We start from the raw sequence: 12,168 nt of genomic DNA, 5'->3' as shown, positions 1-12,168 counted from the left end.
CTCGGACGTATCAACTCCCACTCACTAAATGGTTTGATAAACAGTTTTACGCTCTGGGAAATGTATACTGGCGGTACAAATACATGAGTGTGTGAAATTTTGAAATTTGGTATAGAGGCTAGCGCAACGCTTTGAAATTAAATGCTGAATGAATTGTTCAAAAAAGACGACATCAAATTTTTGCTAAATAGAGAAGAAATATTTAAACGAGAAAACTATACTTTATAAAATTGTTATACGGGGTGTTACAAGTTTGACTGTCTTAATTTTAACAGACGATAGAATACATTAAAATAAACAAAAAAAAAAACTTCTATTACATGGGTCCTAAAAGCAATACGTAATTCAGTTGGTATCTGGAACTGGACCGTGTCTGAGTGTTTTTTGCGTACCACTATTTCTTTTTCTCGAGGTGTTTTCCAGCGAGTGCGCGAAAATTGGATTCGAAGGTGTCGTGCGTGCATCGAAAATGGTGGTGGACATTTTGAGCATATGTTGTAGTTTGTTTTGTACTTGCGCGTTTAAAAATTACAGAATTTTGCTTTTTTTTGTTAAGTACATAAATTATTTTTAATACGTATCATTATTTAGATGAGGTAATTCTTTGGATATTTTAATTACATATTTTTCAAATTCATAATTTGATTCAAAGTTGAGATTCATTCACAGGTCAACATTTGATCTAAGAATAATAACCGGACCTGACCAGGGTACAAATAGGTTTTTTGGATCGCTGATTCGGAATCCGAGGTTGGCTAAGTTCCATCACGTCAGGTTCAAGGTCATTTGAAGGTCAAATGGCCAAAAATNGGATCTGTCGAAATATCCCACTTCTTGGATATAAGAGGGGGCAAGCTATAATCTTTGCTGGAATACCTTCAGTAGAACTCACATAATAAAAGTGTAGATCCCTAGATCTGGGCGAGGTCCGGAACATTTTCAAAATTGCAAAAATGTTTAAAAAATTTAAAAAAATAACTATTTTATCTGAGTTTTTTACTTATATCTTGAAACTTATGCATTTTGGAATATTGAAGAGGATAAAAATATTTAGAATTGAATTTTGCACAATATACTGTAAGTTAAATATGTTTAAATTTATCACCGATATTGCAAATAGCAATAATTGATGAAAAAAAGGCAAAATAATCAAGTTTTTTTGGATAATTTTTTTAAAATATTTTAATTGCTCCGAGGGCATTCTAATTCTGGTAAAAAAAACTTTAGAGTATAATAAAACAATACACCAAATTTCGAAAAATAGCTTTCGCAAAATAATTTTTGAAAACAATTTTGAAAAAAGAAATTCGAATTTTCAAAATGATGCACAGATTCAAATAACGCTTCTAGATACTTGTAAACTTTTTCACAAAGAAAATACCCCTCAACCTTTCAAACGGTTTTTGAAAAATTGAAATCGGTTGATTAGGACGGCCACAGTAAATTTTTAAAGTTAACACTTTTTTTTATTTTTTAACAATTAAATNTATGGTAGGGTGGAAGAATGTTGGCTTGGGTCAATGTGAGAGATTGACACCGATTGGCATTTGACCACCCCCCTAATTAATGAGGTTTTCCAGGTTTCCCTCATTCCTGCACTGAATGGTGATTAGATTATTAAAAAAAGATCGAAATTGGTCCATTAGAAGCCGAGATAATGCAATTTTTTTCGTACCTTCGCATTTTGAATTTCTGAATTCAGTCTGCGAGCGAAAGCCCCCTCACCCACTTTTTGTGTTTTGAGTCATTTTTCGCGCGTGCGAACGACAGTTTTTCCGATGATTTATCTATGTTGCCGGTAACTTATGGATATGAAAATTTTTTCCAGCTTAGAACTCGGAAAAGAAGCCACTGGTGCAACATTTTGAAAATGCGAAAATTTTTTTCAAAAAATTATTTTGCGAAACTATTGAACCGATTTTAATGAAAGTTGGTGTGTTATTTTATTATACTCTAAAGTTTTTTTTTACCAAAATTAGAATGCCCTCGGAGTAATTAATATATTTTAAAGAAATTATCCAAAAAACTTGATTATTTTGCCCTTTTTTCATTAATTATTGCTATTTTGCAACATCGGTAATAAATTTAAAGATTTTTAACTTGCAGTATATTGTGCAAAATTCCATTCTAAAACTTTTTTCCTCTTCAATATTCTTCCAGAATGCATAGGTTCCTAGATTATAAGTAAAAAACTCAGATAAAACCGGTACTTTTTTACATTTTTTAAACATTTTTGCAATTTTGAAAATGTTTCGGACCTCGTCCAAATCTAGGGATCTACACTTTTATTATGTGAGTTCTACTGAAGGTATCCCAACAAAAATTAGCTTGCCCCGACTCACATCCACCTCAAAACAGATACGCCCTGATCTATAGTAGGATCATATTCGATGCAAAGTAATAAATCATTGCCTGTCAAGGGAACCAATGAAGTACGCTTTTAAGGGTTTTACAAATTGAATAATTTCTTTATACATTATGAAGGGACGAGGGGATCAGTTCAGGTCTGGCACCCTTGTTCCTACAAAAATTCCTTTATTCTCATAAACTATTTATTTNCTAGGCATTTTGGAATATTGAAGAGGAAAAAAATTTTTAGAATTGAATTTTGCACAATATACTGTAAGTAAAAAAACTCAGATAAAACAGGTATTTTTAAAAATTTTTTAAACATTTTTGCAATTTTGAAAATGTTTCGGACCTCGTCCAAATCTAGGGATCTACACTTTTATTATGTGAGTTCTACTGAAGGTATACCAACAAAAAATAGCTTGCTCCGTCTCACACCTCAAAACAGATACGCCCTGGTCTAAATATGATTTAACGAAACTGCATTAAATATGACGGAGAACTCAAGTGAGTTTATCTTTAATTTTGGCCACCCAGTACGACATACGCACCATTCTACGCGTCCCATGAAATATGCAATAAAAATTCTGTTAGCTTGACCAGAGGTGCTAAAGAACCGCAAAATAGTCATCCAAACCGGAGGGATCGTCCAATAATTCAAAAAAAGGACAAGGTTTCCTCCGTTCTGTATGCTGGGTCAGCGCAAAGCGAATGATAAAGTGAAATGAAGGTTCGAAAACAGTCTATAAAAAGCTCACACAAACTCGGACGTATCAACTCCCACTCGCTAAATGGTTTGACAAACAGTTTTACGCTCTGGGAAATGTATACTGGCGGTACAAATACATGAGTGTGTGAAATTTTGAAATTTGGTATAGAGGCTAGCGCAACGCTTTGAAATTAAATGCTGAATGAATTGTTCAAAAAAGACGACATCAAATTTTTGCTAAATAGAGAAGAAATATTTAAACGAGAAAACTATACTTTATAAAATTGTTATACAGGGTGTTACAAGTTTGACTGTCTTAATTTTAACAGACGATAGAATACATTAAAATAAACAAAAAAAAAACTTCTATTACATGGGTCCTAAAAGCAATACGTAATTCAGTTGGTATCTGGAACTGGACCGTGTCTGAGTGTTTTTTGCGTACCACTATTTCTTTTTCTCGAGGTGTTTTCCAGCGAGTGCGCGAAAATTGGATTCGAAGGTGTCGTGCGTGCATCGAAAATGGTGGTGGACATTTTGAGCATATGTTGTAGTTTGTTTTGTACTTGCGCGTTTAAAAATTACAGAATTTTGCTTTTTTTTGTTAAGTACATAAATTATTTTTAATACGTATCATTATTTAGATGAGGTAATTCTTTGGGTACTTTAATTACATATTTTTCAAATTCATAATTTGATTCAAAGTTGAGATTCATTCACAGGTCAACATTTGATCTAAGAATAATAACCGGACCTGACCAGGGTACAAATAGGTTTTTTGGATCGCTGATTCGGAATCCGAGGTTGGCTAAGTTCCATCACGTCAGGTTCAAGGTCATTTGAAGGTCAAATGGCCAAAAATCGGTCTAAATAATCTGAAAAAATTTATACGTATGTTTTTGGGCCAGCCGAGTTCAAAACCGCTGTTATTTTCACCTTTTAAGTACATCTAAAGGTCGTATCAAGGTCATGTCGAGGTCATTTGTAGGTCAAATCGAGAAAATCGGTCTAAAAAATCTGAAAAAATGTATACGTATGTATACGACTCCTGACCGAATGAGCCGAAAATATAAAGGAGACAGTTAAGGCAATTTTCCGGTCAGTTAGGTAGAAATATAAGCGTGTCCTGCCAATTAAGGCGAGACGAGTGAATGTTCTAGCCAGGTAAGGCATGAACAAGAGTGTTGTGTTCAGCCCTAAGTGCAACCACACATTATCTGTTACTAAACTATGTAACACATTATACAATTCAGGATGCTAGTATAAATGTTCTACAGAAATATGAATCTGTATATTAATGCGTATAACAACCTTCAAATAATGAAAACCTCCACATGACCTCAAAATTTCCTTTAAGTGACCATGCAGGATGAAATAAGAAGAAATCCAAATCTTCTTAATTTATCTTTTAAATGAACATTAAATTGACCTTGGACTGATTAAAAAATAACCTTGAAATGATCTGTAGACGTTTTTAGATTACATCACAGTATAGCTCAGAAAACTCAAAAACATATACATAAATTTTACCAAATTTTGCTTCGTTTGACCTTCTAATGATTTTGAAATGACCTTCAGATGTTCATAACGGTAAAAGTAATATTGAATTTAAACTCAGCATCCCTAAAATTATACGTATAAATTTTTTATACAGACTATCTTCGTACTACAAATTCGATACATTTTATTTACTTAAAAACTGGAAAACAATTGTGTAAATATTTCACAATAACAGTTGTTTACATTTTTGTTATTCCGTAGGATAAGTATGCCGCGTGTACACGTGGTGTGCATCAGCTGTGTAACATTAGATTAAGCGCTGTTGTCACGTTGTGGTGAAACTCCCTAATATTAATACTCGTATTTTGAAAACTGTTAATCTTAGNTACGTATGTATACGACTCCTGACCGAATGAGGCGAAAACATAAAGGAGGCTAGCCAGTTAAGGCAATTTTCCGGTCAGTTAGGTAGAAATATAAGCGTGTCCTGCCAATTAAGGCGAGACGAGTGAATGTCCTAGCCAGTTAAGGCATGAACAAGAGTGTGTCCAGCCCTAGGTGCAACCACACATTATCTGTTACTAAACTATGTAACACATTATACAATTCAGGATGCTGCTACAGAATGTATGAATGTACTACAAAAATATGAATCTGTATATTAATGCGTATAACAACCTTCAAACAATGAAAACCTCCACACGACCTCAAAATTTCCTTTAAGTGACCTTGCAGGATGAAATAAGAAGAAATCCAATGCTTCCAAAAACATACATACACTTTCATTTTTAAAAGAAATCCTTAATTTATCTTTTAAATGAACATTAAATTGACCTTGGACTGATTAAAAAATAACCTTGATGATGATCTTTAGACGTTTTTAGATTACATCACAGTATAGCTCAGACAACTCAAAAACGTATACATAAATTTTTCCAAATTTTGCTTCGTTTGACCATCTAATGATTTTGAAATGACCTTCAGTTGTTCATAACGGTAAAAGTAATATTGAATTTAAACTAAGCATCCCTAAAATTATACGTATACATTTTTTCCGATTTTTAATACCGATTTTCTCGATTTGACCTCCAAATGACCTTGATTCGACCTTTAGATGTCTTTGAACGGCAAAATTAGCAGCGGCTTTGAACTCGGCTACCCCAAAAACATACGTATGAATTTTTGTAGATTTTGTAGACCATTTTTGGCCATTTGACCTTGAAATGACCTTGAACCTGACGTGATGGAGCTTAGCCAACCTCGGATTCGGAATCACCGATTCCTGGTCAGGTCCGGTGATTATTCTTAGATCAAATATTGATCTGTGATAATTACTAAAATTCGAGCCAAAATTTAAGCGAAAAACTATCTGCGTACTACAACAATTGTCTAAATGTTTCACAATAACAGTTGTTTACATTTTTGTTATTCCGTAGGACAAGTCTGCCGCGTGTACACGTGGTGTGCATCAGCTGTGTAACATTAGGTTAAGCGCTGTTGTCACGTTGTGATGAAATTCCCTAATATTAATACTCGTATTTTGAAAACTGTTAATCTTAGGCCCTTGTAATATACAACTTGATACAAACTAAAATTAAGTTAAATCTAGTTAAATCGTAATTTATTTTAACCAGTGTTATCTACTCTGTGGACTATTATTTAGGATCACGATATCGACACGAAAAATTGAAAATTTAGATCTTCATTTCAATTTTTGAAGACCAAAAGAGCGCAGAAACGACATGCACTTTTCGTGCAAGAAGAACATGCTTTAAGAACAAAAACCTAATTGTCTAATCCAAATTTTGACAGTCCACTTTAATTTCTTTCCACTGAAAGTGTCAAAGTTCATATAATTAAAAATGCAAATTTCATACAAAACAAAGCCGTATGTTCTTTAAATCTTCTTGCTTTTCTTCATGTGACATTTGCATTTTTATGAATTCAACTGAAAATTTAACTGTATTTTTGGAGACGAATAGAGCATAAGCTGTAGAGAATTATTTTTGCATCCACAGTATATGTATACAAATGTTGATATAATCGATGAAAATTTAACTTAATCAAGATTTTTTTTGAAACGGTATTGATTTCAATGGTGTGGCTCGACAAACGAACACCCACATTTTTATACATATACATTTTTCTTAGTGTAACAATGTACTCGGTAAAGATAGTGAGCTTAAGAGCACTTCAACGACAAAAATGTCTGTCCCAATTCATCAATTTCTCGAAGTTCTTCTCTCTTTGCATGGTTTATTACAAGAGTCTCACGTAAACAGTTTTAAATTATTTAGCAAAAACTGCATTAAGGCTAAATCATGTACCTACTTCTCCTAAATTACCTGTGATTCAGCCGTTTGGGAACGGTGAACAGTTACAAACTATTAACGCCAAAAAAGTCGGTGCTCGTCTCTGAAAATACAGTAACTTGCTGCAAAGCCAGGCTCTCGTACGAATGATTTACCGAAATATTTAGGGATATTGTGGTCGAGGTGATATCTTTCTATACTTTGATTTATCGACGTAATTTTACAGGCAACTGCGAAACAATAAATCAGAGTTAGGTGCACGCAACGGAGTAAATTCGGTGGTACAGTTCAAAATAAAGGATAAATCTTTAGGTTGCCGTTATTTCAAATGAAAAAAATCTCGGTGCCGACGAGCGTAAAGCTGTTTTATTAAAAAAAAAGCAGATATTAGGATTGTACCGTTGCAATGTATTGAGAAGTTTTTATGCTTTATTGGTCAGTAACCACTTACCAGAGAATTTAGTATCTTTATTGTGAGCAACATATGGCTTTTATGGTACTGTTAAGATATTGGGCTCGATTAAATTAATTCTATGCATTTTGCCAATTTTCATCAGATTGTTTTACACATTCTCCTTAATACCAAATAATTATGGTAAAGAAACAACAAAATGTCTGAAGTTGTTGGTAAATGCCTATTTATTCAATATTACTGTGGTTTTCACAGTACTCTTATTATCGTGGTTTATTGTTTATATCAGTCTGGCAAGTTTTTTAAATAGCTTGCTGTATAACAATTGAGAATTAATGGAAGTACTACAAAGTGCATTAGCAGCTTGTATACAGAATGTTTTTTTGGTGGATATGTACCAAATCCTACTAGCTTTACTGTGATGGTTAAACGAGGGTGGAAATTTACGACCGAATCGTGGAAGAGACAAATTTTAAATACTGTGAAAAGAAAATCTCGGTTTAAGTACAAGGAAAATCGTTCAGCAAGAGATAATTTTTTTTTGACGAAAATCGATATACAATAAATATTTGCGGTTAATTCCGAGAAAGTAACGCAGGGGTCTTCTAGGAATTCTGTCTCAACGAATATCGTACGGACTGTAGCTGTGATAAATCCCTGCCAATTTACAGTTTGCATTTTATACAATATGCAAAGTGTTATTTTTTATAAATTTTTTATACCATGGCGTTTTTATAAGTCCATTGTATATTTAAATTGATAAACAGTGAATCACCCTGTATAAGTTAGTAAATTATTACTAAAATCATTAAATGCTATTTCAAAACTTTTAAAGAAATTAACTAACTATTAGTTATTGTTCCTATGATCATCCCGAACAATGATGAAAAGGAAATCATCCACGATATATTATTTCTGTATTTTCTGCATTTAAGGATTATTTTTTATGTCACAACGATTTTAGACAGAACACCTATTGAACTATACATAAAATATAAATAGTTTTAGAACAGATGAACTTTTTTAAATCATCAAAAGTGTTGGTCTATCTAGAGTAAAAAGATTTATTGTGTTTACTTTTCAAATACTATTTCAAGCTAATAGTTTTTTTTAAATAAGTCAAAAATAGTACGTTTACACTACTATCTAAAATTAAAACCGTATTTTCTTTATATTACGTATACCTATGTATTTATATTACCGTTTATTTCATTATTGGGCACGATCTAAATAATTAATAAGCTTATCTATTACTTATTCAAAATTTTAACTTGGTCAGGTGACAGAATAAATCAATTTAAGGAGTTTCGTAGAAATCCGAAATGCTTCACCTTCAAAGTATAGGGCGTTGAAATTAAATGAAAATATCACATTTACTCAAATACCTTGAAGGTGTTTGATGGGGATTGACGAAACTTAAGCCTTATTTAACTATTCGTTTTAGAAAAACTATATAAAAATTTGCATGATAAAATAGTTTGATTCTATATATTTGATAATTACAAATAATCTAACAATAGCTGTTCAGAATTACAATCATATTTGATGTTTCTAAACAAGACCATCTGCATCACATCATTTTGCATATCCTTTTATCACGAAGTCAGCAGCAACGCGTTTAGTGAGTGTGTTAAAGCAAACGAGAATTTTATCAGCGTTAACTATCTCAATCTAGATTTATTTTCAAAGCCAAATCATGTAAGTCGATCAACATGTAATGCAAGGTGACACTTGATGTAGATGAAATCGCTATTTAAAAACTAAAATTAGAAGTCTCAGTCAACAGAATAGTTCTTTTCAGATATTGGGTATGTATTTTTTCACATGCAATGTTCTATTAGTCCGCAGAGTAGTTTCTCACAATATAAACTGTTAAAATGAGTTAGATCAAAAGTCAATCTTCGCAGATTGGATAAAGAAAGGTTTTAGTTACGGTTTTTACCAAAACGATATTAAAAAGGGAAATTGTGAACACAGTAAACCCACCTCATCGATAAATTTTTAGTTTGTATGTGTACCTCACCGGATGTATATCCCGCATACAACCAAGACGTCGTACAATGAAGCAACACTTCAACAGTCCATTTTATTCAAATAACTCTCATTCTTTAATTCGAACACGTAACAAAGTAGTTACAACGGAGGCACATCTGCATATATAAGTAGCAATTTTGTAGTAGTAGGTAAACGTTCGTCATTTAAAAATGTGTACTTATTATTATTACAACTGTTTATGGTACAGCCGTGGACAATAAACAGTGTCTGATATAAACAGGTTTTGGCATTTTATTAATGACGATTTTATTAGTCTAGTTTTTCAAGCGCTTTTTTAAATGTTTTAGCTTATTGAAAATAGTGTCTAAGAATATCTATACTGCAAAAAAAGTAGCTGAAACAATCTTTAAATAATGGAATTTGACTGTAAAAAAGTACATTTTCGCTCGATATTGAGCATTTTGATAATTTTACTTATTTGTGATAAGATTTGAATTAAAACTGAGCACTTTCTGATTGACCCCACCCCATTCTATGGTTGTCGTGCGTTGTCTTTGTCTATTCCCATCAGCGTTGCCAGATTTTTTTTGAGCAAAGCGGGATTTTGAAACTTTTTGAATAAAAAAGCGGGATTATTTCGTATTTTACCTTCAACGACTGGACTCGTTATTTTCTTTACTTTCGACTTTCGTCATGGTTGTTTCTTTACTAACTAAAAATCCGACACCTTTTTCTCATTTTGTGGCTTCTGTGCATTTTTATATGCTGTTCTATAACATATTTTGATTCTCTTTCGTCAGAGTCCGCTTCTGTTTCGCAGTGGTAGATCCTTGCGACGCTATTTACTTAAAATACAAAACATCTTGCGTCCTATCCACCTCCTAGCATAACGTAGCGCTCACGCAGAATCGATGTAACAACCAGAGAATAAAATGCTCATCTAAGCTGTGCGCGGCGGCAGCAAAGAGAATGTACTCGCAAGGTCGCTTAGTCAACGACCGCCTCTACTACTTCCTTGAACTTGGCAGAAACTGGATCGTATCTGCATAAACAAACTGAACTAACCATTGAATAAACAACGCTATTTATAAGTAAACTATTAAGTTTGTTTTAAAAATGCAGCGCGGTTTGCGCGAAGAAAATATTTCAGCACGGCGACAAAGAAACAGAGAAGAGTGTTTACTTACACGAAGTGGTTTAAATCTGTTGTTTCTAAAGTTACAATCAAAACAAAGAATGTTAAACTAAAAAGTATCATTTGAAATTGTATCCTTATACATCTTATCCCGAGTCCCATGAACCTATTTCTGTTAAGAGGTTACTCTAATCAATAGCAGACTAGACCTAATCCAACTATCGACAATGCCGCAAGTATAATTCGTGAGCAACGATACAAATGTCCTTTGAATGTAATGGACAAACTATTCAACATTTTTACTGAGATTATATTTATATTTCATCATCCGGTACAAAGCTACATACCATTCTAACAAGTGGCTTCTCAATCTGACGTCATATGAGGAACATAAACCTTTTTGCTTGTATCAGTCCCAAGCCAATCTTTAATTGATGTTAAAGTTCAAAGCACTAAAGTCGATATTAAATGGGTATTTATATCCAACAGTGCGTGCCACTGTCTTGCACCCCATTGTGAGTATAATCTCATAGTCAGTATAATAACCATTATCTTCTAGGTAAAGACTGTCTGGTTCCGTTGATATATGCGCTGTACATATACGGATATATAGTGTTGTATTATTTGCGTAGGACTTACACAATATCGGCACCACTGTCAGTACCGAGACTGAATTGCGTTTCATGTTTCATTGTTTGTCTTTTATGGTGCATCTAGTACCAATTTAGCTAATTGGTCAGGCTAGTGATACGCCATCTTGAGCCGGATTGGTTTTCCTTATTAAAGTTGGAGCTTTCTCAATATGTGAGCTTTTGGTATAAATGGAATCGCCGCTTGGATTGTAGACAAGAAAATTCCTGCGTAGTTATTTCTTCCTGGTGGTCTTCTCATAAGACTTGTTTTCTGTCGCGTCTATTAAAAACAGAACATGTTATTAACTTCTTAATTGACTATCAACATCATGTATCAGTTTAGTCCGTATGTAATCTTAAGGAACTACAGTACTCTTAGTTCTATTTGGTCACTTTTGTATTCTTCCTAGGGATATCTTCTGACACATCTAAATCATCATCAGTTAAATAGCTAAGGTTATTCACTTCACCAGACAGATTTGATGATTGATCTTGCTAAGTAAGTATCCTAACTATGACAATATAACTGGGTAGTGTCATGGGAAATATCGGACCAACACCACCACTATCATATAGTGGAATAAAAACGTTTCAATTACAACAGAATTTTTAAGAGCATTGGAGTGTCGTTCTTTAGTTCTCAGTAAGATATAACAAAAATTCCGCATACAACTTTTATTCAAATTACTTCTGGATGTTTTCCTTAATTATTTGCACCGTTTTTTTTATTGCTATCATACTGTACATACTATCGTTCCAACAAAGAAAAATACTGTTGGGGAAGCCTAAGAGAACCTGATGACAGTCTTGTACTAATATAATTTTGCAGGTTCGCAGGGTCAAGAACGAATGTCTACTTACATTGCAGATTTTAATTGTTCTACTCATTACATATACGATTGCGAGAAACTTCAGTTATTCCTGCCAATTCTGACTGAAACATACTTGCTCGACTGGCTGTAGTCCACTTACGTCGACTTCTTAGATGTCTTGAACATATTCCAGAACTTGCTCACTCATCCATCTTCGATCAGCCGCAAAAGCGTTAATTTATTCCTTTTCCAAGTCGCTTCTCCTCTAATGCGGATTGCTCGGAACCTTTAAAAAGACAAATGGGTTGTGTA

General features: G+C 33.4%; 1 protein-coding gene across 1 annotated transcript in view; it reads right to left on the bottom strand.

The window, feature by feature from the left end:
* The window catches only part of LOC108916941, a 146,205-nt gene extending 134,252 nt beyond the window's left edge, over positions 1 to 11,953 (bottom strand). The window contains exon 1 of the mRNA XM_018723294.1: positions 11,906 to 11,953. The gene's annotated coding sequence lies outside the window, so the exon portion shown is untranslated. The remainder of the gene's footprint in view (positions 1 to 11,905) is intronic.
* Between the last annotated feature and the right edge of the window lie 215 nt (positions 11,954 to 12,168).

This window comes from Anoplophora glabripennis, unplaced genomic scaffold (genome assembly GCF_000390285.2).
Source record: "Anoplophora glabripennis isolate ALB-LARVAE unplaced genomic scaffold, Agla_2.0 scaffold1, whole genome shotgun sequence".
Taxonomy (NCBI): Eukaryota; Metazoa; Arthropoda; class Insecta; order Coleoptera; family Cerambycidae; genus Anoplophora; species Anoplophora glabripennis.
The sequence above is the reverse complement of the archived record's forward strand: the minus strand, read 5'-3'. Positions and strand labels throughout refer to the sequence as shown.